This window comes from Macrotis lagotis, chromosome 1 (assembly GCF_037893015.1).
Source record: "Macrotis lagotis isolate mMagLag1 chromosome 1, bilby.v1.9.chrom.fasta, whole genome shotgun sequence".
Taxonomy (NCBI): Eukaryota; Metazoa; Chordata; class Mammalia; order Peramelemorphia; family Peramelidae; genus Macrotis; species Macrotis lagotis.
In genome coordinates, this window is record NC_133658.1 from 239,142,414 (window position 1) to 239,164,843 (window position 22,430).

Below are 22,430 nucleotides of genomic sequence, written 5' to 3' on the forward strand. Positions count from 1 at the left end.
GAGATTATTCAGTGCAATAATAATCTTTGTCCTCGAAGAAAACCGCGTCAGGGAGGTGATGCCGTGACAGACACATGAATTGGATATGGATATGGGTCCAGTGGCCAGATATGAATCAGAACCACTGGGGAGGGCCCTGGATGAGAGGTAATCAGGGTTAAGTGACTTGCCCAAGGTCAAACAGCTAGTAAGAATCAAGTGCCAGGGTGGAATTCCAACTCTCATCTTCCTGATTCCTAAGGCCAGTGCTCTATTCACTGTGCCATCTAGCTGCCTATCCAGTACAATACTAATAAAGAAACTTATTATCTCCTTAAGAAACTTCTTTAAGGTGACCTTGGGCAAGTCACTTAATCCTGATTACCTCTCATCCAGGGCCCTCCCCAGTGGTTCTGATTCATATCTGGCCACTGGACCCAGATGGCTCTGGAGGAGAAAGTGAGGCTGGTGACTTAGCACAGCACCCCACCCCCCCTCAAATCCAATTCATGTGTCTGTCATGGCATCACCTCCCTGATGTGGTTTTCTTCAAGGACAAACATTGCACTGAATAATCTCAAAAGTTCCTTTTTATGGATCTAAATGGATGATCCAAAGATATTTGCCTTGCAAAAACCTAAAAAAAAGAAACTTCTTTAACTGAATGAGCTTTTAAGGTCCCAAGAGCTTACCTGGTAAAGAATTTTTACAGGCAAGCACTGAGGTAGTCATTGTAGAAGCTGGAAACACAAGTCTTTGCCAAACGTTCAACTTAATTTAATACAATTCAACAAACATTTCTTAATGCAAGTCTTCATACTTACTAGAAGTTGAAATGAAAAAAGCAAGCCTCAAAGAAGTTAGGTCTACTACTGTAGATGAAGTAGGGACAAAGATTTAGACCTACAACATGGCACAACCAATTTGGCTTAATTTTTCTTTCCTGAAAAAAATAAGGAAATTAGGCTTTTATGCCCCATAATATACCTTCTATCTATAAATCTATATTCTCAGTTTAGTGCAAAGTAATAAGTAACTGTGGCAAAGTAATTCAGATGTAGTGTGGAAAACTTGGGCAGAGAAAGAACACTTTCAGTGGGAAGGACGAAAGTACCTTTCACAAGAGTTGTGACAGGTGAACTGATCCTTGAAAGAATAGGTTTCTATTCAGGAAATGAGCAAGAATAGTAATTATATGAACACCTTGCATGGAGAAACCTTGTTAGGGGATAGCTAATAGCTCAATTTGGCAAAAAGTTAAGAACATATAGGAGTAGTATGAAAGAAGCCAGGAAAGAAGTTGGAGCCTTAGAGGGACACATAGTAAGTTGCTCCTTTATAATGTATAACTAAAAATGGGAGGGCAAAAACAAAGATTCATGGGATACTTGAGTTGGAAGAAATAGAAATCAAAATCTAAGAGTGAAAGGAACCTCAAAGTACATAAAGTATAACACAAATTCTACCCAAATCATCTTATCTAATGAATCTTCCAGCCTCTATTTAAAGTCATCTATAATGATGACTTCATTCTTCCACTTAATGGTTAGAAGATTTTTCATAATATCCATAAGAAATCTGTCTCCCTGTAATTTCTGGGTTTTGATCTAAAGTTGCCCTGGAATGAGGTAGCCTTTCAACTATATAAAGACTCTTCTTATCCCCCCTTGCCTTGTTCACCCCAGTACTTCTCCAGCATAAATATTACTAGTTTTTCCAATGGCATGGCTTCAAATTTTCTTCAATATCCTATGTCCATTTTGTCAATATCATCAATCAATATGATTTTTACATCATGTGGATTAGTAGTATTTTGTATTTGCAGTGAACATTTTGATCTTTTGTTAGTATAACAAAGACCTCACCTATCAGTTTCCCTGACCTGAAATATCTATCTGGAATATAGTAGAGATTTGAAGTAAGATTACTTGGAAGCCCAGTTATTAAATGATCTCTACTTGATCTGATATCCAAGTCAATTGTTTCTCAGATGGCTTATGGACTTTTTAAAAATCCTGACTTTTTTCTAATATTTCTTGCTTGTTGATAAAGTTATTGATTTCTCTTTCATAGCTTCCAGTTTTTTGGGAGTCCATCACCTGGATTAGGTGAACACTTTTCTAAACCATTTATTCTCCTTCCAATTCTTTCCTCAAGAAAGACTGTAGATAAGCTGCGAAAAGTTTTTAAGCCAGTCACTATCTTCTTTAAATTGCTTTTCTCTCTAGTTTTAAATTCTGAAATGTAGAGGACCAAGGTCCTTCCACTCCTATGATTTTGAGTGGAGTGCTGGCCCCTATTTAGTCTTACCCTGAATGACTTAAGTTCTTGCAATTTTCTCTACCTACCAGCCCCAGATGGGTTCAGAGTGTTGAGGCTTGAGGAATCTCTATGGAAATTCCATTCATAGTGCTATGGACCCTGGATCCCTTGGGCACTTCTATGCCACAGTGCTCACTGGAGCTCTTAAGGTCTCGAATTTTTCTGAACACCTTGTCGATTGCTAGTTTCTCTCGTGCTTCCTGAAGACAGCCTATTCCTGCTCTTAATGCCATGGAAATATTAGGTAGTGGAAAAATGCTGTGATGCTAGCAAATAGTTAACATACTTTTCCATGCTAAATTTCTACCTAAGAAAGCTATATTATGATTTTCTAACATCTCTGAAAAATTTGATATTTTATACCTCTTGGTGCCATTTTTGTATCAATGGCAATTATATCACAAATTCTGTATAGCAACAGAAATTTCTCCATTCCATGTACTCTGTGCCCAATAAACATTTTCATGCATTTTGTCAAAGTTGTCATGCCCCAGACATGGAACAGAACCCTAGCCCTTGAAGGAAATACTGAGGTGTATACCTTTAGGATGTTGTGATAACAAAATTCTTCATGATATTGTGCTAATCATCTTTGTGCAGAATCTTGTCTTAATACATAAACTCTTTAAGTCTTACTGTATCTGGCTCTCTTTGCTTGTCTCTTAAAGGACTAACCAACTTGCTAACTTTTGCTCAAGCATAAAAAAAATTTATGTTAACCCAAACTCCAATACTCCCTCCTGACACAGTACCCTAAGGGCTACAAATCCATTATAGGCACACTGAGACACTAGAGACATCTTTGCCTGAATTGACACTGTTTTGCCTATAGGCTTCAAGATGATTTTTTTTTTGGGGGGGGGATAGGACAGGGATAAAATTCCAGGTAGAAGTCACTCAGAGGTTCTTACTGGTTTTCTTGATCATTTTTTGGTCTGATGCAAAATTGAGGTATTTGCTTGAGTAGCTATGTTGGAATTGGACTGAATGTACCTATTGAAGCACCCTTGTTGTCTGGAAGTTTCCTATCTTTACAATTTAAAAGGAATGGGGCCAGCTAGGTGGTGCAGTGGATAGAGCACCAGCCCTGGAGTCAGGAGTACCTGAGTTCAAATCTGGCCTCAGACACTTAATCATTACCTAGCTGTGTGGCCTTGGGCAAGCCACTTAACCCCATTTGCCTTGCAAAAACCTAAAAAAAAATTTAAACAGAATGAAACATTTAAAAATCAAATAAATATATATTTAAGTCAGATATGATATACAATAATATTAACACTTCCATTGAGGTAATGAAATATGTGGGATTAGAGCATTTCAAGTATTTCCTTTATCATAACTGTATCATTCTTACTTGTTTATATATCTTATTAGGCAACTAGGTGGCAGAGGATAGAGTGCCCAGCCTGAAATCAGTGAGACTTACTTCCTGACTTCAAGTCTTGCCTGAGACCCTTACTAACAGTGTGACCTTGATCAAGTCACTTAACCATTTTTGCTTCAGTTTCCTCTTCTGTAAAGTGAACTGCAGAAGAAAATGGCACACCACTCCAGTATCTTTGCCAAGAAAATCCCAAATAGGGTTACAAAAAATCAGATTGGACTAAAAAAAAACTGTATAACAGTTGCCTTATTTGAATTTTAAATTTTAAATTCCAGGAAGATTGCCTCCTTCCCCAGAAATTTAAACATGGTAAATATTTAGTGAATGTTAATTAGACAGAAGGTTAACTGTTTGGCAGGTGTTTGTGCAGGGGATAGAGCTGAGTTCAGATCTAGCCTCAGACATTTAGTAGTTTGGTTTTTTCTTTATTTGTTTGATTTTTTGGTTTTTGCAAGGCAATAGGGTTAAGTGGCTTGCCCAAGTCACACAGGTAATTATTAAGTGTGCAAGATTGGATTTGAACTCAGATCCTCCTGACACTGGGCCAGTGCTCCATCCACTGTACCACCTAACTGCCCCACTTAGTTTTTTGAGCCAGACCATCTCAGTTTCATTAAATGTGAAAAATAGAAATAATAATAGTATCTCAATAATACTCCATTTGTAGTATATTTGATAACTAAGATAATAAGTCTAAGGATAAGGCTTGGGTATTTATTATGGGACATTGGGTTCAGGTACAGCATTCCCATTACTGTTCTCTTTAGTACACCTCATGTGGCTTATCAGCCACTGTCTTCAGGAACTGTGCCCACAGCATGGAGTTTCCTTACATGGAAAGCCTAACTTGTAGAACCCCCATGATAAATTGCTTTAAGTATTTCAATAATAAAATCATTTCAGCTTGAGTTCTAAATCAATTCTACTTTGGAATTTTGATGTTTAAATTGACGATTGATGTTCCATTATAGAATGTGTTTTCAATATTACTTTTTTTCTTTTTTCATTTCTAATTAATATGACTAATAAAGAATAATCCCGTTGGTGGCCTTGCAGATTTTAGCATGGTTAAGTTATGGTCATTTGTAGCACTGACTGTCTCACCTCTGCAGATAATTTTCAAAAAATCAGGAGATTTACATTCTTTATAAACATTATGACATTTTACATAGACTTCATTTATCCTATCTGGTCTAGCATTACTAACTAATTTTTGGATATTTTCAAATGTATTTTACCTAGGAATGTTGTATTTTAATTTATGTCTAAAATGGACCTAATTGTCTTTTCCCAAAAATATCACCTCTCTTCATGATTGATGGATTTTGAGAGCACTATGAGCTTTCCCTTCATTGGTGTAAATCACAGAAAAATCCCTTCCTGTACATTTTCCTTCATATAGTTGCCAAGTTTGAATTATTCTATTTCCAGAACATTGCTTATAACTGATTGCTTCTTTCCTGTCATATCACAAGCTTCCTAGTTCTGATCCTCATAACCTTTCATTGGGACAATTGCAGTAGCCTCTTAATTTGTCTCCCCGTCTTCAGAGTCCTTCCCCTTAGTTCTATTCTCCATATGGCTAGCAAATTGATGTCAATAATGCTCAGTTCTTTTTTTTTGTTTAGGTTTTTTTGCAAGGCAAATGGGGTTAAGTGGCTTGCCAAAGGCCACACAGCTAGGTAATTATCAAGTGTCTGAGACCGGATTTGAACCCAGATACTCCTGACTCTAGGGCCAGTGCTTTATCCACTGCGCCACCTAGCCGCCCCCTATAATGCTCAGTTCTGATTATGTTACTCTCCTCAAAAAATTTCATTGACTTCTTCTAGAATAAATATTGGCATTGTTTGGCATTTAAAGACTTCACAACATGACTCCCAATCTTTCCAGATTGGTTTTATGCATTCCTTCTTGTACTCTCTAATCCAGGCAAACTGAACTGCTTGCTTTTCCACATCTGTGCCTTTCCCATAGGTTACCCACTCATGTATGCACGCGCGCGCGCGCACACACACACGCACGCACAAACTGAAATGCCCTTTATCCTCATTTTGGCTTCTTAAAGTCTTTTAACTTCCTTCAAGGTTTATTTCAGGGACAGACTCCTACAGGAGGCTTTTCCTGATTCCCCTGCCCCTCCTCCCCAGTTTTTAGTGATCTCTCCTCCTCTTCCAAATTACCTTGTATATATCTGTCTTTATTTTATTTTTTGGTAGCAAATAGTCTTACTTCACTGACCCACCCTGAAACTACATTTTCCCTTAGAATTAACTATAATGTTCAATATCTGACTCAAACCCTCCATTCCTATATATTTTCACTCACACAGACTCTTAATGGTCTCTTAATTTCATATAACAATATCAATTTACTTTTACAGGGTGCTACTTCTAAAATATAATCAGAGCAGAAATACTAACATTTCCCCTTCCTCCCCAATACCAGGGAGATATATCCTTTCCCATAACACCTCAGGCTAGGGGAGATTGGGTTCAGACTTACTCCAGTTTCTCCTTAGAATTGAGCCATTCAAGTTCAAGTCCAAATATAACCCCATCTCAACCATCAATAGACTGGGTCCTGAAATTCATTCATTACTCCTTGGGGTATTGATACTGAACTGTCTGCAAAACTCAACCTGGACTTCAATGTTTAACCTCCATTTCCATCCTCACCTAAAATAAAAGACAAGCTACCAATGCAGAGAGCTGAGACCTCTATTCATGGGCCATATATTGACCACAGGTAAGACAGCCAGGTGGTGCAATGGATAGAGCACTGACCTTGGAGTCAGGAGGACAGGACTCCCATACTGGACTCGTACTGGCTGTGTGACCTTGGGCAAGTCACTTAACCCTGATTGCCTCACATCCAGAACCATCTCCAGTTGTCCTGATTCATATCTGGCCACTGAACTCAGATGGCTCTGGAGGAGAAAGTGAGGCTGATGACTTAACACAACCCCCTCACTCATCCAGTTTATGTCCTTGTCACCTCCCTGATGTCATGATCTTTGAAAACGAAGAACAAACATTATTGGCTTCAGATGGGGAGAGCCCATGGACACTTCCATTGTCTCTCTTGTTTTACTGCTAGGCTGGAAGAAGTAAGAAGAAAAGATTCAGTGTTCTGATCAAATTGTACCCTTTGAATGCACCCCCAGTTCCAGTTGCATAGCTAATTAAAGACTCCTCTTCTTCGTGTGGCTAGCAGATCAAAACCAGAATGTCTGCAAATGATCCAAAGCCCACACAAGGGCAATTCACCCTAGTATTCTACACATATTCATAGTGCATACTGAGCAAATTGGCTAGTCCCCTTTACAAGTGTAAATGTAAACTCCCTGAGAGCAAGTACTGTTTTTTTCTTTTCATTCCTAATACCTAGCACAATACCTTATACATCATAGTCACTTTCTGAATAAATTAATAAATACAAGTATCTTCCTAAATGCAGCAAATATTCTCTAAAAGTTCTCTATTCAGGGGGCAGCTAGGTGGCACAGTGGACAGAGCACTGGCCCTGGAGTCAGGAGTTCAAATCAGGCCTCAGATACTTAATAATTACCTAGATGTGTGGCCTTGGGCAAGCCACTTAACCCCATTGCCTTGCAAAAAACTAAAAGAGCAAAAACAAAAAAAAAAGTTCTCTATTCACATTAAATCCAATGAAAAAAAGAATGAAACAAACTTAAATCTTTGGGAGCATTTTGAGCATAAAGTTCCATGCTTGCCTAAATGACATACATATTTTTTTATTTAATACCCTTTTTATTAAACAAAACATGAATACATCACATTTGTTTTGACATCCCACCTATTGAGCACTCCCTTGAAACAAAAAGTGCCATTACACATATTTTGGAAATATATTGGACTTGTGTCTCTGTATTTGACTTTCCTCAGGTTATAATATTCAAACAGTACTATGATTGCTGCATCAAAGTATATAGTATGTTTTGTAATTGATTGCATTAGTTCATAAAATCACTCATATTTGTCCCTGCCATTTTTATCATCTCTATCAAAATCCAGTTTCAAGTGAAAACTCAGCAATTTCATTTTGTATATTAGTGATTTGGAGCATGTTTTCACCTGGTCATTTGTGATTTGCAATTGTTTTTAAAACTATAAATCCTTTGGCCATATATCTGTTTGGAAATGGTTTCTAGTATAATGTAGTTGTTTCAATTTTCTGTATGTTTTGGATATCAGAACTTTGTTGACTGATATATGTAGTGAATATTTTCTCACTTTTCTGATTCCATTTTATTCATGCAATGGCTTTTTAATTTTATAGTAAATACAAACTATTTCATCTTTATGATTCCCTCTATCATGTATTTAGGTGTTAGAAAAGTACCTGATCTTTTCTATTTTTTTCCTCTTGTGATTAGAATATCAGACTACATATCTATTTTGAGTTTATGTGGCATGTGATATAATGTCCATGCTTATTTACAGAATTCATATGTGATGGGTCACTTTTAATTGATTTTATTTCATGTGAAATGAATCACACATGATTTTACTTAAGAGTACATATCCTGCTTTGATACTGGCAAGGTTGTTCTATAGTTATCTCACTGCACACCTATGTTTATGCCAATCATTTCCATGACAATAAACTATGATGTCAGGCAGAAAATTATGCTGTCCTTTTACACATTGGTAATTTTAAATGCTAGCTATTGAGATAAAACTTGTTTACCCATGCTTTTAAATTTAATCCATGTAGAGTAAAAAAATGACTGCCTAATTCTCAGGAGATTTTATATAGAATAAATTAATTAAGATGACTTCAGATTCAAAGCAGTTGATAAGTTGACCATATTTGTTTTGTTTTGCTTTTTTCTCCTTTTAAATCAACTATAGATTTGTTGTCTGAGATCATTTTAACATAGTGCAATATCCTCCATTGTGCTTTAGTCTAAAATAAGCCTTTGTTCCAGTCATATTTTCTCAATCACTAAAAAAACAAGTTTTTCCTCCTTGTGAGAAATAAAAATATTGCCTTTTATCCACATTTTATTGATCTCAAAAGTTAATTACTAGTAGGCAATTTAAAGCCTTTCAAAAGAATTATTAGTTCATTGGTAATGAGCTAAATTTAACCCTAATGACAAACTACGTAGTAAAGCAAATTGCTCCATAAGGACAGATGTGGTCCTGAGAAGATTTTGTCTCTCAGAGGAACATCAGATATCTAGGAAGACTAATATAAGAAAAATTTTTAAGATGGTTTAGGTGGAATTCATAAGATTCAAGTATAGAACTTTGGGTTTTGGTAGAAAGCAAGATATAGATGTAAAAGAGGCAGGAGATGACCCATAGTTATGCATAAAGGGAAGCAATTGGAATAAATAGCAGTTGTGAATAGAGGCCATATAATCATTGTATATTGGATATCAATGAAACAAGAGTAGAACCAACTAATCCATTTCTATAAAGGAATATAAGTAAGCTGGAACCCTTGTGCCGATTGAATCTTCCTCAGTTTGGTTATGGGTATGGTAAGGCAGCTAAGAAATACCTGCATTGGAATCAGAATCATGATGTAAGGAAACCAAGCTCTAGATTTAAATAGAAGTCAGAGCTAAAAGGATTAAAGGAAGAGGTAGCTCCTGAAGTAGAAAGTTGTTGAGTCCCTTTCTGGACTCCCTTACCTTCCCCAGGCGAGCATTGAAGGAGCAGAAGACAAGGAAGACAAGACCAGTTTCTTTCTATATACCAAGGTGTCCGTTTATTTACCAAAATTTCAATACTCAGCACTTAGTAAAACTAGACTCTAGTGCTCAAGGATGCCAGGTGATGATAGTTTACAGTGCTCCCACACACAACAGTCCCTAACAGAAAGTGTCAAAACTCAGAATTGAGTCAACATCAGAGAAGGCATGTGCCAAAGGGTAAAATCCAGGCTTCAGGTTGTAATACTCCATTTCAGATTCCATAGATTAAACCAAGTGCTTGTTTTGCAGCTTTGCTGATCTATGAGTATAGGCTGTGTGTGTGTGTATGTGTGTGTGTGTGCATACAATTGCCCTGAGAAAGAATGGCTACAAAAGATGAATCCTAGGCTTGTGGCAGTGGAAAACGATAAAACAAACAAAAAAAAAAAAACAGAATGCAAAAGTAGAATTAAAATGTGGATAACAAATTGAATATGAGAAGTAAGGGAGATGGAAGAGTGAATGGTAATCCCAGCATTTCATATTCAAGATACTGAAAAATGACATAGGCAGAAATAGTGAATTTAGGGGAAATAAGATTAATTTGGACTCACTTATCTTAAAGTGCAAGGCAACTGAAGATGTGGTATAGAACTGAAAAATTAGTGAACATGTAGATTTAGAAGTAATCTATATTGAGGCAGTAATTGAAACTGGGTAGAAAATGAGCTTGACTATAGAAGGAAAATGTGGAAGATAAGAAGGCCGAGGCCTGATAATTTGAGAACTCTCATGGTAAGAGTTCAGAAATAAGTAAAAGGTGTATTTTGGAAGGATAAATAGGAGAGGAGAGAGTAACTATTATGAAGAAATAGCAATATCAAGCACAACAGAGATCAAGAAGGATGTGGTCCAGTGAACCTGAGGGAAACATTTTCTTAAATTATCAATATGTCTGGCATTGCCACACAGGTACATCCACAGTCTGGACTTTGTTGACACATAACCCACATCCTCTAATGCAGGAATTCACCTTGGACAGCTCCAAAATATCTCTTAGGGTAAAAATAAATGAAGAGTCACTGCTGCCAGAGTAGCATCAATAATACAACACTGTCCTATGAATTTCATCTTTGTCTCAAAGAATGTAGTCAACAGGTTTTGATGTCTTTTGAGAACTCATTAGTTATTAGACTTAGTGTAAACAATAAATCTAACAAGTTAGTTTCCTCTACTTCTTCTATCTCATAGCATCCTCAGTAGTAATGATAATAATTATCCACATTTATATCACACTTTAAACTCTATATAATACCTTCTTCACAACAACCTTGTGAAATAGATAGTACACATATTATTACCTACATTTTATAAGTAAGCCTAAGGAGACATAGAGAAAGTGCATGATGTTCTCAGGATCCCATAGTTAGTAAAAAGTCAGAACTGGAAGTGAAATCAGTTTTTCTGATACGAATGCCAATACTCTCTTTACTAAACCCAAATCTTCTTAAAAGCTACACCACTTGTGTCCAACTGAAATAAAAAATGAGGGTACTAAAAACTATGCATAAGGATCTCTGTCAACTACATAGTGACTTAGAAAACCATATTAACATGTGTTCTGTTGTATTTTATTTACTTTGTTAAATATTTCCTAATGACATTTTCATCTGGTTCAGGCTGCTCTCAGTGCTTCAGGCAACATACAAACCATGTGTTTTGACACTTTTGGTCTATGCTGTACTCTCAGTATTCTTACCCCTATGTCTGACAACTTGGTTAAAAGTTTTCCTTAATTTCCCCATACTGAACCAAAGTAAATAAAAATGTATTGTGAAAAAGAAAGACCATGGAATCAAGTATTTACTAATCACTAATTATGTGCCAGGTTCTGTACTAGGGGCTAGGGATACAAATACAAAAAATAAACACTTCCCACTAATGAGTTTAGACAACAAACACTGTATGTGTGCGCTCCCACACGTGTTTGTGTGGGAGGGTGTACACATATACATGCATACATGCACATATATACACATATAGAGAAGTGTAAAAATCAGTATAAAAAGTTAAATACATGGCAGTTTGAGAGAGTGAGCATTAGCAATTAGGAAGACTAAGAAAAGTTTCATGTAGAGGTGGTGCTAAACTGCTTTTTAAAGGAAGGGAGGGATTCCGTGACTTGGAGGTAATGAACATGTGGGGTGGTCAGTGCAAAGGTATGAAGATGGCATATGGAGTGTGAAGAATAGAAAACTGGCTTGACTGAAATGCAAGGTAGTGATGATAATATTAACAATAACAGAAATAGCTCTGATTCCATCAGCGGCTGAAGAGGAGGAGGAAGCAGGAGGCTGTCAGAGTACTGCTCTCCTCCAGCATCTATGGAAGTGATAGTGATGTACAGGCCTCTCAACCTGCCTCATCAGGAAAGAAAGCAGATTACTTATTAGCTACAGGAAAATGTGAAGGGGCCATTTTGTGTTGCCAGAAGGCAGCTGCATATCTTTCTGAAGCCATAAAGCTGAAACAATCTGAGCAGGCCCAGTTTTCACTGGAATTAGCCACATGAAACAACTCTTACTTATTCAGGAAAGATGGAAAGCCTAATAGACTTGATGAAATTCTTCATCTTCTGACATTGTGCAAACCATCTGCCAAGTGTGGGTCTAAGAGCCGAAGTGTTCCTGAGTCTCAGCAGTTTAGTCCTGCCCCTGAGAAACTCTCAAGAGCAGGGTAGGGGGTCTTTGACAGGGACTGATCCTTTTTTTTTGCTCCTTCAGAAGAGGAAAGACCAACAGAGCAATATACAAGCAACAAAGCCCCAAAAGGTGACAGAACAACAAAAGAGGAATCAATGAAGATTGCTAAGCTAAAGTAACATTGAGGTTTTTGTGACTGATGAAAGCTTAAGAGAAAACAAACAGCTCCAAGCTAAAAAGCAGGAACTCCAAAAGACTTCACTTCAAAAGGAATTTGATGTAAATATTGATGGTAGAAAAATCTGAATTGTGAAACCTGCTGCCCTTTTTTTTTTAGATTTTTTTTCCAAGGCAAATGGGGTTAAGTGGCTTGCCCAAGGTCACACAGCTAGGTAATTATTAAGTGTCTGAGACCGGATTTGAACCCAGGTACGCCTGACTCCAAGGCCGGTGCTTTATCCACTACACCACCTAGCCACTCAATGCTGCCCTTTTCAAAGATTACCTGACAGGAGTTTGCAGGAAATACGGGGAAAGCCAAGGAAATTCCTATTTCCAATCTTCCTCTTTTGTTCTTTCCATCCCCAGAGCTCCTCTTTCTTGAGATCCCCAAAGATATTCTGAAAAGACTTATGAATAGTTAAATGGAAAGGTCATAAAAGGCTAAAACAGTGGTGGTAAGAGAGAGGAAATCATATCATTAACACAGCAAAAGAGAAAACCGGGAAGCTAGAGATGATCCAGTCCAGGTGAAGGATCAGCAGGTGATAGACCACTATAAGAGGAGACCTGGCCACAACTCAGAGAATGGTCACTGTGAAACATCTAGCACAGCCAAGTAACTTAGCACACCAGATGTTCCAGGTGGCAAATGTTGATTAACTTCAAGGGTTTAATTTCTCCTGATGCAAACCAAATGACTCAGGATAACTTTTTCCAAACAGCTTGTAGTTTTCCTTCTCAACTTCAGAGTTATGCTATATGTCATAATTAGTCTGTGATGCCATAAAGGATAATGCAAAATTGAAATAATACAGGAGTCTGAGTGTAGCCTTGAATTGGAAAGCTACTTTATGGCATGAATTGACTGCATGCATTTTGGCACAATTTATTATTTCTAATAAAGCATGTTATTTTATGCCTTCCTAGGTTATTCTACATGTGTTCTACTTTGCATTTATCTTAACATGATGATAACCTCAAGACTATTGGGAGAAATGTTTAAATATCTATTTTATGAAGAAAGGAACTAAATTATTGGTTCTGCTTTTTAGAAAATTATATGTTTACATCATCAGGGTGCATCATAAGTTTTAACTTTATTTTTGCTGTATTAAAATGTTATGCATCATTTTAAAAATACCAAAATCATCTCTTTATTTTTAATGATAAATGGGAATAATACTGTTAGCAGTATTAAATTGAAAGAAATTAATAAAAATTATATTTTGTTTAAAAAAATATCTCAAAAATGATGATAGCTGGCATTTATATAGGGTTTTTTGCTTGATTTTTCTGCAAGGTAATGGGGTTAAGTGAATTGCCCAAGGTCACACAGCTAAGTAAGTATTAAGTGACCAACACTAGATTTGAACTAAGGTCCTCCAGTTTCCAGGGCCAGTGCTCTATCCACTGTACCAGGTAGCTGCCCCTTTTTATATGGGTTTTCAAAGCATTTTGCAAATACCTCATATTCCCAATAACCTTAGGAAGTGCAGGTATTTATATTTTTATCCCTGCTGGGGCAGACAGAGTTTAAGTCTTTGTCTCTGTCTTAAGTCTCCCAGACTCACAACCTTTCTCATTGCCTCACATTTAAGTTTGCCCCTAACTATCCTTAATAAGCCATCAGCACTTCCTTATTCTGTGAATTCAGCATCCTGTTCTGACCTAACTTTCCTCCCATCTGAAGAGAAATTTGAACCAATGTCTTCCTGACTCCAGGTCAGCACTTCTGCCTCTGTGCCACCTATCAGAATAGTGATTTTTGTCCAGTCAAGAGTTATATGTTCATAGTTTATAATCTAATCCTATTATATCCTTTGTATATAAATTCTCACTCTTCTCTACATATCCACAGTAAAATTTAAGTATTTTTAAGAGAAGGGATTTGTCATTTTTAATCTTTGTGTTTCTAGAACCTAGCTTGGTGTTTTATAAGCATCGATTGTTATAGTGCTCTCCTAATAGCAGAATATTAGAGCACCAGCATTAAGTATTACTTTTCAAGGCTAATAGATAAATTTTAAGCACTAAGGAAGTGACTAGAGCATAATGTGGTTGGTGACATAATTATGCATATAAGTTCCAGAGACTTTATCAGTAGCATTTGTAAATGCATAGCTATATAAGTAGTTCAACCTTATAACTCTAGTAAGAACAAAAGCTGCCTGAGAAATCTTTTAAATTGAACCTTAGTGGCATTTTGTGTGATGACAAGATATTACACTTTACAGTAAAATCATGCAATAAACCATTTGTGGCAAGAAATAATAGTTTATGTTCATTGTAGTATACTAACCTTGACTCAGAAAGCTGGAAATCCTCATACTAGTTTTTGTTTAGTCATGTCCAGTTCTTCATGTCCCCATTTGGGATTTTCTTGGCAAAGATTTTTCATTTTCTTCAACTTCTTTTACAGATGAGGAAATTGAGGCAAGTAGGGTTAAGTGACTTGCCCGGGATCACTCAGCCAGTAAGTGTCTGAGACCAAATTTGAACTCAAAAGGATAGTCTGCACCCAGTGCTAGAAGTTCCTAGGGAAAAACCAAGCAGCAATTGGTAATCCCAGGAAGGGGTAATAAAGCTCTGGTTCTTGTTCTTATTTTTCAGTGTTAAGTGTATCATTGATGGTACCTTTCTTATTTTATGATTGGATGAATACCAAATACCATTGATATAGTAACACTGAAAATTTTATATTTCTCCTTTTTCATCAGTTTTCTTATTTCTTATACAAGCTACTCTAAAATGTTTCTACTGTTTGAGTCTCTGTTATTTTGTGATTAGAACATCATTGAATTGCAATAATCTTATAATTCTAGAAAATAGGGATTCTGTGAAACAAGAGAAAATAGTTTAAAGAAATAATTAAAAACAACAGAATATCGCTCAATACATAAACATTTTTCATAACGTCATTATCAAAAATCAGCTAATGTAAGATTGCAAATTGTCTGGAGCCTCTGGATATTTACTTTCTATGTGTGCTATGTTAGTCAACTAAATTTTGAGGAAGGAAGAGTGAAAATCATATCTTTTTGAATATCATGCTGCCATATAATAAAATCAAGACTTGACCAACTGTCATTCTGTTTCAAATTTTAAGAAAACTTAAAATTAACTTTCATTATTCCAGTGTTTACCGTATAGTTTGCTTATTGTAAAATTGATATGTCAAATATTTTATATTTCTATAAAATTTGATATAGCCTTCAATTGATTTATGACTTCATCACTTTAGATACTCAGACCATTTGGTTTTTCTTGTGTCAGTAGTAAGACCAAATTCCTTTGAGTGATTATAAATTTCATTCAGGAGGTTCTACAATGTTTCTATATTTGATTCAATCATCATGATGTCATCCCAAAGACAAAATCATCTAGAGAACTTTGCCATCTGTCAGAGGTCACATTTTAGTTCAAAACACTGGGTTTCCAGTATAATTTTGGTGAATTGCATTGGTAAACATACATCTTGTTTTATGCTTCATTTAATAAAAATGATTGTTATTAATAATTGAAAAAATTATCAAAGATTTTCTCAATTGTTTTAGCTTTCCAAAAATCTTGACTAATGTTGATATATACTTGGGAAACACCTTATTATATAAGGGTCATGTTTTATTCTACCATATCAGATGCTTCTATTTATGATCAATAAACAAGGGCAATGTCATTATGGTATTTTGCCTATAAACCCTTCTGTTTCCTACAAATAGCTTTATCAATGACAACTTTTGGGGGGGTGTATCTGTCTGTGTGTGTGTGTGTTCTCATAAAAAATGAGGAAAAGGGCTTATAAATTAATAACTCAGTATTCTCCCAGTCATCTTTTTCCAGAATCAATGAAGGTCCATAATTTTTTCCACATCATTGCTATCATCCCCTCTATTTTTCTTCAGTACTCTCACAATTACTTTCCCTCCATCATACATCTCTTCTTTGTATACTTAATATAATTTAGTCGCCTTTCCCTTCTTAACTGTTATTTCTGTCTCCTTTAAGCATATCTTCTGATGTGAAAGTCCCAAGTTTGAAAAAAAAAAAGTTGATTATATAGATCTTTGCATATCTCTTATGTTTTTTCCTTTTTGTTGTCTTCCTTTCGATTTCAGCTGTAAATGCTCTTGGAATGACTTTGATTAGTCTGCTTTCCAAACTCTTTAAAATGATTTTACCCTCTACTGCTAATCTCAGTTTTATAAAGTGACATTATTTATAATCTATCATTTTTTTCTCTGTAATACGTTACAAATGAGTTTATGTTCTAAACTGGTATTATCCTTGTCTGCTACTTCTTTTGGCTAGTAAGTCAAGTATCAGCTGACTAAGATAACATGTGCTCCATGTTATGGAGAAAAGTAGTTAGACTTTTCTTAGATAACAGTAATGTCATCTAGGTCTGGGTTCTCTTTTATTTCCATATCCCATTATTCATCATGAATACTACATTTAATTAGGTTAGAATGGAATTATTTTCATTTCAGGCCACTCTTTTCCACATTTTTATTCTAGCTTTGATATTTTAATTTTAAGTCATTTAAGTCATTGATCTTACTGTACACAAACCACTGATGTAAAAATGAGTTTAACATAAAGTCTAGTTATACATTCTCTAATTATAATAGTACAAAGTTCTTGAGATGAACAAATGAATGAAAAGCAATTTATGTACTAAGCACTGTGCTAACCTTTGGTGATACAGACAGAAAAGCTAGACAGTCTCTGCTTACAAGGAATGCAAATCCTGCTAATTCTAATCATCTTCCTCAGGATAGGTTGTACAAATTAACTGATATTTCAGGAAAAATGTGAGTTAAATATAACTAAATTTCTTGTGCATTTATTATGTCAAATCAGGATATGACTTTTAAATTACTTTTTAAAGATATATTATATGGTAAAATTGGTCATTTAATCTTTGGTTTTGTCATCAAAAGCAAGATTTATTTAGATTACGTAGTACTCTGTTTCCTATGTATGGCAACAGCATTAGAATCCATTTTGGGTAATTTTAAAAATCTCTTCATGGATATTCCAAAGTGATCTTTTTGTGTTTCATGTCTTTGCATTTGACTTGGGGCATTCTTATGTGTGTTCTAAAGAAAATGATAAAATATTTTTATTATTTATTTGATTGATTTGTTTTCTAAATAAAAGTAGTTTTTTCTCAGATTTCAAATATTTAACATTCATATTGGCTATTTTGGTGGTCAAAAATAATTCCAACTGCCATTTCTTTGACAATACTACAGAAGCATCATGTGCTCCTCTTTAAAATGTCACTTGCAAATAGAAATTCACACTTTTATTTTAAAATCTTGTTCAGTCCCCAGCCTGTGATGTTAATAAAGTTGAATTCTTCTGCATTTTTAGCCTTATCAATAGATAGTGGAAAATACAAATACTAGTCTTAAATTTCCAAAAGTCACTAGAAGATATTCTACCAAAAGTCTTTAAGAATCCACTGTAGGGCGGCTAGGTGGCATAGTGGATAAAGCACCGGCCCTGGAGTCAGGAGTACCTGGGTTCAAATCCAGTCTCAGACACTTAATAATTACCTAGCTATGTGGCCTTGGGCAAGCCACTTAACCCCGGTTGCCTTGCAAAAAAACTAAAAAAAAAAAAAAGAATCCACTGTAAAAACCTTATTTATATTTCCTGTGGTTTAAAAAGTAATCAGTGATAGTCTAATGGGGTTCACCTGCATGGTCATTAATGATTGGTTAGCTGCTCCAGGAAAAATGAAGGGACATTGATTATTCTCTTTCTACTGGGGGATCAGGGAAGACTTCACAGAATTGGCACTTGAGCAGGGGTCTGAAAGAACCAGAGTAGAGCAGTAGGGGAAGGTGAGAAAGACCTAAAAATAGCCTGCCTGAATGCCCAGATGCTGAAGAAGAGTATAGATTAAGATCATTGAATGGAAAGGGATCCAGTTTGACTAGAAAGCAGAAAATATGTTGGGAATTGGAGTGAAAACTTTGGCTTTCTTTTGGAAGTCCTGTCAAATCCTACCATATATCAACTTGTTTATGTGTCATATCCCTGCAGTCAAGATTACACCCCTTGAGGTCAAAGCCTGGATCATTTTTTTCATCTTTTTTCCCTAGTGCTAAGCCCTATACCTTATACATAGCAAATGATGAACAAACATTTATTAACAGTGAAAAGGTAGATTAAAACCAGATTGTCATGGATCTTTAAGGCTAAGATAAGGAGCTTATATTTACAAGAAGTGGGAAACCACTGAAAGTTTTTGAACATAGGAGCTGTACATTAGGAAGAATAATTGGAGAGCAGTGTGAAGAATGAATAAGAGAAAGGAAACTAAGAAACTGTTACAGTAGTTAAGATGAGAATTGATGTAGTATAGGTGAGAAGGAAATAAGTACAAGAGAGACATGTGGAAATATAATTACTAGGCCCTGGCAGCTGATTATCTTGCATCATATAACTAGAACCCTAATTCATTAGCTACTTTTCTTGCCTATTCAAGACATCAGCTGAAAAATAGTTCATATATATAAAATAATTTATATAACATGTATATAAACTATATTTAGTAATGAGAAATATGAGCCTATTGAATAGCAGCAGTGGTTTGATAAAGTTCAGATTGATATCTAGACCAATGATAGCTCTATTATATATCATTAAAGAATGGAAGCTTCTTGAAAGCACGAACTGTTGCATAAGTTTGTTTCCCAATGCCTAGGACAATGCCTGTCATATGTAGCAGATACTTAATGTTGAAATCAAGTTAACCTCATCGTTAGGCATCAGAACTTGACTTTCTTAACTATTTTTACATGATTGATTCTCCTTTGTGAGGCATTCTGGGTTGTGACTTGTCCAGAATCACATAGCTAGTAAGTATCAATTATCTGAAGCAAAATTTGAACTCCTTATCCTCCTGCCTCCAGGGCTGGTGTTCCATCCATCATACCACCTAGGTGTCCTATATGAATGATTCCTGAAACAAGTTCTGTCTTATGATAATCCCGAAGATTATTAATAAATGAAAAGTTAAATAATAGCATATTGACCCATCAGTATATATATAATCTATTCCCAGATTTAGGTATTAAAAATTCATTATTAGTGGCCTACCCACAGATTCTTAGAATTCTATAGTTAGAAATAATGTTAGTAGTCATCTAATTTATCAGCTGAACTCACAGCTATTTTAATGAGGTCTTTTTTTCTGAAGGACTCCCTTAGCTAAACAATGTATCCTTAAGCAAAGCAAACTTAAGAAGCAAATTGTTTTCACTATTAACATGTGTATATGTATACACCCATGTATCTCTAAAAACAGGTAAATAAATATATAAAAAATTTCCTACATGTGAGTAATTTCTATATTGAGTCACTTTCCAGGAAGAAAAAAGTATTATACACAATACTCAGAAAAGTTATTACCAACATTACCTCAGCTTTCTCCATGACCAAGTTGTGAATATGACCAAGATCAAATGCTCTACCCCAGACCATATAAGCCTATCTTCTTTGAGTTTCATTTTTCCCCATCAGAAAAATAGGGATAATACTGCCTAGTTTACCTACTTCACAGTCTTTGTAAGAATGAAATGAGAGAGTATGAGTACTTTGAAAAATCATAATGAAAAGTACCATATTATTAGTATAGCAGATAGTGTGTTCTGGATTTGGAGTCAAGAAAATCTGAGTTTCATTCCTTCCTTAGACAGTGTCTAACACTGTCCAACTCACTTTACTCTGCCTCAGCTTCCTTAACTCTAAAAGAAGGACAATAGCATCTACTTCATAGGCTTATTATGTTAAATGAAATAGCACCTATAAAGCACTTTGCAAACCTTAAAACAATATATAAATGTGAACTGTCATTTTTCGTAAAAAGACAGTTCTGTATTTCTGCATGACGTACTTAGACCCTACTTGACAAAGGCAACCAACACCATTCCATAGAAACAAAATCATGAGTTATTACATCTCATTAATAGGGAATGTCAGAATGCTGAAATGATTCCTAGTTTTGGACTATTCTCATGTTGACAGAATTGGAGCCAGTCATAGGAAAATTCTTGAAGTAAAATTTTTTTTTTTATTTTGAGATTGTAGATCCAGTGGGAGGGACCTTGGCAATCAATTCAACTTGTCTAATTTTGTAGATAAAGGAAATGCTACCCCAAGAAATTAAATAATTTGTTCACCGTCACACAGGCACTAAAGGGAAGAACAAGAAATTGAACTCTATTTGCCTGACTCTTAAGTCCTATTTTTCTTTTTCTCTGCTTTTTTTTCTCTTTCTCCTTCTACAACATACAACCTCCACTCCCATGAGAAAGATTTACAATTCCTCTGCTCAGACTGACCTCATTTTCTCCTCTGAGCCTTTGCTCAAATTTTTCTCTCCAACTGGGAAGCTGTCCTTTCTCTCTTCAGATCACATTTCTTCCAGGAAGCCTTCTCATTTGTTCGTTCACTCAACATTCATCCAACAAGCATCTGCTTGAGTACAAATTGATCTCTCTCTCTCTCTCTCTGAACTCCTACTATATTTATAGTCATTACTATAGACTTGAGAACTTAATTATTCTCTAATTGTTTGAAATATGTTTATTTTGTCTCCCCAGCTGTATTGAGGCTAGAACACAGAGGACATCTCATTGATGAATGTGGAAGGTCAGACCTGGGATATGAATTTACTATACTACTATGTTCTATATCCCATATGCAACAATAAAAATAACTCACAGTTCTGTAGCACTTTTAAGGTTTACAAAAGACTTTTGTTTACAACAACTCTTAAGAGATAGATGGTATAAGTATCTTTACTATAATTTTACAATAAAGACATTGCCTCTTCCATCTCCTTTTTCAACTTATTATGAATTACTCTATCCCAGAGTACAATCATATATACCAGTCTCCTACCTAAGACTGGGAGTAAAGCCTTTGGTGTTACCTAAGTCACTAATGTGTACATTTTTGTTAAGGGACAGTTGGAAACTTAAAAAACCTTTCAGAAACCCACAAAAATGGTATTTATTGACATTTCTAATAGGGAGTTCCTTCCTCAGATCCAACATATAAGTCCATCTACTTACCAAGTTAGACCTGCAAAAGGCTATCCATAAGATTGATCAGTCAGTAGTGTAAAATGCTTTGTAAACCTTAAAACATTAATGAAAATATGAGTTGTTAATATTATTCATTTATGTGGTAGGGAACTTTTTCTATGGAAAACAACTAATCAATATCAAAAAAATGGACCTCAGGGGAAAAAAATATCAAAAATCAAACAAATGAAAAGACACTTGGGAGGATTGGGGAATAGAAAACATTCTGCTGAACTTTTAAAATAAAAATAAGGAGCACAAAAACCTATCAGATAGTAAAACTAAACTTTAGCTCTACATTTGGTAAATTAAAGAAAAAGACATGTACTTGAAGAAGGAAACAGATACAGGAAAAAAAATAGTGAATTTGAAGTCAAAGGCTTCTGTTCCCAGCTCTGCTGCTTGCTTAGTACCTATGTGACCTAAGGCAAGCCCTTTCATGAATTCTCTGGGTCTTCTTATTCTCTTTGGCAAAATGAGATTCGGAATAGGTGATGGTTTCTAAGATCCCTTCCACCTCTGAATGTTTTCATAATCCTATGAAAACCTATTGAATAGAAGGAAAAAGCAAAGCAGAGTAATGAAAATAGACAGCCTTCCATGGAACACTAGTATTCATTCTATAGCCTTTATAAAACATCATTGGCAAGGTATTTAAAGGCATGTGGTTTTTTGCACTGCAGATGTAAAAAAAAATCTTGCTAGTCATGTGACCTTGAGCAATTCACCTCTCTGGTGGTCAGTTTCCTAATTTATTAAAAGTGGGAGCTGGATTAAATAATCTCCAAAATCCCCTTGAGCTCTGAATCTTTACAATCCTAGAAATAACTTGGCATTCTTCCCATAAAACAGATTTAATTAAACCAAAGACTAAAGATTTCCCATCCCTATTTCTAAAACTTAAGATTGCTAAAACAGAAGATTAATTTGTCAGAACTTGAGGTGTAGAAAAACCCAAAACAGATAAATCCTTGAACTATCCATACCTATATAGTCGTTAATCCTAAAATGAGATGTCATAACACTCTTGAGCCGCTGTCTCCGAA

At 35.5% G+C, this 22,430-nt stretch overlaps 1 protein-coding gene and 1 pseudogene across 1 annotated transcript in view; both read left to right on the forward strand.

Moving 5' to 3' along the window:
• Positions 1 to 22,430, forward strand: part of RBKS (ribokinase) — a 132,204-nt gene that overhangs the window by 991 nt on the left and 108,783 nt on the right. The window lies entirely within an intron of this gene.
• On the forward strand, positions 439 to 20,890 carry LOC141504667 (nuclear receptor-binding factor 2 pseudogene; annotated as a pseudogene).